We start from the raw sequence: 4,715 nt of genomic DNA, 5'->3' as shown, positions 1-4,715 counted from the left end.
CTTCCCAGTGTGTGCCACCCTAAATAAATGGCTGCTGGTGCCGTAGCAAAACACCCAGAGTGTGGTTTTAGTGCAGAATAATCACAAGGAAAGGCAGATTATAAATTCTGGCCATGAAACATGACCGTGATAAAAACCACAAATAGACCCAGAAGGGCTTGTGGCGATTTAAGGCAGATCCGTTAAAGTGTGTGCACGATATTACAAGTTTGGGATTGTGCTGAGCTGGGCTTTAAAGTGTTTAAATCCCCCCAGAGGGCTCCACCAGCTCGTGTGTCACCTGAATTCCCTGTGACATCAGTCAGGAACCTTTCTGAGGGCCAGCACCTTCACTGAGCTGCCTCAGTGCACAACTCCAGCGCCGCGCTCATTCCTTCTTCCCTTCCACCCTAAATTAAGCTTGATAGTTCCCCACCTTATTTATTCCTTTTAATTGACCTGGCTCATTTCTATAAAGTAGATTCAGCCCTCCTGAAAGCAGCTCTGTATTGATCAAACCTGACCTATTTTCTCGGTGCGCCCACCCAGCTCTCGTGGCGGCAGCGGCGGCGCAAAGCTGCTCCATCAATATCCTCGTTTTGCTGCAGCAAGGACGAGATGCACCTTCAGGGCTTGAGACCTGCTCACTCATCGATCTGATGAATAAAATTGTCCATGGGAAGGGGTGGGTGAGTTATTTTCAATTGCTGGGACAGTTTTTGGGATGCGCACGTGAGGCCTAGGCCGCACTCTCAGCCACAGGCCGTGGACAGCCTGGATTTCCCCTCCCTTTGGTTGTGATTCTGCATATACAGGTGAAAATTGAAGAAATTCAACTTAATAGTTGGATTTACCTGCAGGGAATTCTGCACTGCTTAACCCCGTGGTATATGAGCATTTTAACCCCATTTAAAATGGGCAGTTTGAGCAGTTTGAGCATTTCAAAAGAGTTTTAAACCAAAACTTCCCCCAGTATCTTGATGAAGAAGAAAATCATGAATTTTAACAGAACTGGGCACAAACACACCGGGACACTGAAAACCTCCACAGAAAATTCAGGCTCAGGATTCAGACCTCTTGAAACATAAAGTGGCAATTTAAAGTTTTGCTCCTTACTCCATCCATTTATTTATTATTTTTTTTTTTTTGTAGGGAAATGTTGGGAAAAAGCAAGGAGGAAGAGCTGTACAACTTCACAGCCCTGGTCCAGGCCCCATGGTCATCCCAGCTCTCTTTAATATATTTCTTTATTGAAATCCAGCACCCCTATTCTGAGGAACTGAAGCCACCATTCTGTGCACCACTCAGAAACACTCTTGCAGAAATTTGGAATTTATCAGCAGAGATTAATTGAATCCCACCAGTACTGTACATCAAATGGAGGAACAGGGCCCCTATTTATCTCTTAAAGTTCTGAAAATGAAAAACATCTAATCACTGGTTGCCTTTGATGAATGCCTCATTGTTCTCCTCGCCGGAGAGGCATTTCATATGGCACTGGCAATACAGTGCTGCTGGGGAGGGGGCTGCAGCACTGCTTGGAGAAGTATAATTCCATTTACATCCAACAGAAATATAAAGTTTCCATGATACAGGATTTTTTTTTATTTTTTTTTTTCTCTTTGGTTTGTTTTTTTCTTTCCCTCTCAAGGCAAAAAAAAAAAATGTTCTTAAGGCGGAGCAAGCAGAAACTAATACAATTAAATACTTTGCTTTGCCTGCCAAGGACATTTGACTGCTACTGTGCTACATCAGGTATGTAATGAAAGGCAAATGACAACGAATCTTAATGTGGTGGGGAGCTTGGGTAACTGTAGTTTTATGTCAGGGATAGCCTGCCAGAGAAAAGCTGCATTGTATCCAGGATTAGCAGAACTGCAGGATTTCATTAATGACCGAACAGCTCTGGAGCAAAACAAAGATAGTTAGGGAGTAAAAAGAGAACATGACCAGAATGTGTGCCACTAATTGGAAATGTATATTATCTTCCCGTGCTCGGGGAGCAGGCTCTGGGGGGCTGGCCATTGTCATCTGGGGAATGTCACTCGGGACAAAGGCTTTTCCCAGGTTGGGGCAAAGCTGGACGAGGAGGCAGCAACAGTTGGGGATGACAGGGTTTGGGGTGGACACGCTGAACAGGGAACAAACTGGGCTCAGGTGGGAAAGGGGTTCCCATCTCCACCTCCTCACCCTCCTCCCAGAAGGGACAGCCTCAGCAGGTTCCTCATCCAGATTCGATTTCTGCCTTTAAACACCCATCCCTCCCTGCCCAGACTAGAAATGACAAAAACAAAGTGGCCTTTTAGAGCAGAAAACTAAATTTGCTTCTGGACAGCTTCATTTTTCTCCAGAGCCAGCATCAGCAGCAATTTCTCCCAGGCAGCGTCACTTCCAGTAAGTCATCACTTCCATTTGCAAAACAAACTGGAAACTGGAAAACTACAACTCTTCCCATGCAGGGATGGTGCAAAGTCAATTAAAAGCAGCAGGAATTGCTGCTCTGCTCGTTCTGTACCCAGCTTTGTGTTGGTTGCATTGCTCAGCCCTTATTTCTCATAATTCCTAATTCTTCTGCCAAAAAAAATCAGAGTTTTTTATATTTTTTTTCAAATATCTACAGAACATACAAGCTATCTGCAGTCATATCCAGCAACTGTTTGCTCAGGACAGTGGGAAAAAATAAACGTGGAAAGATAAAAATCCCCCTTTTTCATGCAAACCCTGCAATTCTTAATGGGATAGACCCTCCCTGTACACTCAGCTCCTAGTGCAGGGCTTGGGGCTGTGATATTTACACCCACTCAGATGCTTTTTTTACATGGTCAGAGTGGTGTAAAACAGCTCAAGTCAAATGACAATTAAGCTTATTACTTCAGACAGCTTTTTATTTTAAGGAAAAAACCCCAAACTGCTTGCCCTTGACCACTAGGCAGAAGGGAGGGGGAAGGGAGAGAGGGAGGGAGGAGGGAAGAGAGGCTCCTTAAGACAATTTTGAAACAGTCCAGTACTTCCCTGATCACTTTGCAAAGTTGAAATATGATTACAACCTTTTTGCATGCAGAAAGGACCCATTTAAATGAAAAATTAGCTGCCTTAACAGGTCAAGCACACAGTTACATTAATGTTGTGTAGAACAATAAATCAACTTCGATCCCCAATTGAAAAAATGCTAATTTAGCCCAGCGATTCACTGATTGTACTTCCCCCCGTGGATGGAAATCTTTTCTTTCATTTTTTTTTTTCCTCTCTCTTCTCTTTCCCTTTTTTTTTTTTGTTTTTTTTTATTTTTATTCAACACCAGGCAGCGATTTGCCGGCCCTCCTAATGGCGCTCTCGCAGACTATCAGCATTTCAGTGGAATTCTGATCATGGTTTTAATATTCCATGCAGCTTTGCCCCCTCTGATTTCATGCTGAAACATTAACAAGAGCTGACACTGGAGATTAGAAGCAGACAGCTGGAATGCCAGGTCTTTGTTGCAGCATGGACATGAGCCAACATCGTTCAACCGCAGCCAAGAGGGACCTGGGAAAGTCTTCTTAAGAAGGGGAGGTGGGAGAGGGGCAGACAAGGTAGTTTACTGAAGGGCATATACAAGTAGATAATTGCAGAGCCCTTTCATCTCTTAAAGCCAAATTCTAATCAATCCTGGTTTATTAAGAGGGTCATTAAAGGTAAAATTAAAGAGGGGGACAAAAAAAAATAATAAATAAAAAAAAAATCGCCATTAAGCCTGGCGAGCTTAAAAGTTTTGAGTAAAAGCGACTGCAAGGCTGCAGACGCCTCTAATTTGCCTGCTTGTTGTTTGCAGTGGTGCTGGTTGGAAATGCAGTGCTGGTCTCCTTTAAAGAAAGAAAAAAAATAAATAAATAAAAAAAGATTTAATCCACTTAGTTCCAGGTGAATAAATTGAGAAATAAAACTGGATTTATGTGCTGGTGCAGTGTGTGAACTGTAAATTCCCCAGCAAAAAGGAGGAGGTAGTATAACACAACATTCTTGTGGCTAATAAATTGTTTCCCGAGAAGAGAGACCTAATAAAGAGACATAATTTCATCCAAACCATGGGGTAACTCTTACTCTTCATCCATTCTTCAGGGAGGAACTTGGGGAGGAGACAGCAGACGCTCCATGGCAATGCTGGGTGGGTTTTGGGGGCTGTTTTGGGTTGGTTCTTTTGAATAAGAACTTCTGAAGTTCTAATTGTATGTTGTATAGTGAGCATTTACATACAGGTAGTGTATAAATACATATATATATGTATGTGTATGTAAATAAATAGTGCAGCTATTCAGACAAACCTGGGCTAAATCAGTCAAGAAAGGAATTTCAGATGAAGGCAGCACTGGGGGAAGCAGCTTAGCACTGAAAATGATACCTGGGGGAGCCCAAGGTCTACGGTGTTTACTCCATCACTTTGAACCTTGCAGCTTGAAAATTAGGATCAGACAAAAATCCTGATCCCAATCCCACTGTCCACCCCACTTCAGCCCCCTCGTGCTCAAGGAAGGGGGCTCCCCAGCTTGGGGAGCTTTCCAGGCTGGGATCTGGAGTGATTCATGTGCTGACTGGCCTTTTATTTACCTATTTAATAATTCCCATCTGCCCCTCTCACCAGCCCTTCCTCCTTCCCTGCCTCTTCCATCTTAGGGATGTGCAGAATAATAAACAAAGAGCAAATATTTGCACTAATAATCAGAAGGTGATCTAAATATTGGACTCAAAAATCTCAGCAA

The 4,715-nt window shown here is 43.2% G+C and overlaps 1 long non-coding RNA gene across 2 annotated transcripts; it reads left to right on the top strand.

The window, feature by feature from the left end:
- Positions 1-304: 304 nt before the first annotated feature.
- LOC111939414 (uncharacterized) lies at positions 305-4,279 on the top strand. 2 transcript variants are annotated; one of them, XR_015278879.1, is made up of 3 exons: positions 305-668; positions 1,132-1,734; positions 3,281-4,279. It is a non-coding gene; the product is annotated as an uncharacterized LOC111939414 (long non-coding RNA). The 2 variants fall into 2 exon arrangements; XR_002869276.2 differs by having other exon boundaries at positions 3,370-4,041.
- The last annotated feature ends 436 nt before the right edge of the window (positions 4,280-4,715 follow it).

This window comes from Cyanistes caeruleus, chromosome 23, assembly GCF_971803275.1.
Source record: "Cyanistes caeruleus chromosome 23, bCyaCae1.hap1.1, whole genome shotgun sequence".
NCBI classification, from domain to species: domain Eukaryota; kingdom Metazoa; phylum Chordata; class Aves; order Passeriformes; family Paridae; genus Cyanistes; species Cyanistes caeruleus.
This window is presented reverse-complemented; position numbering and strand designations above follow the sequence as displayed.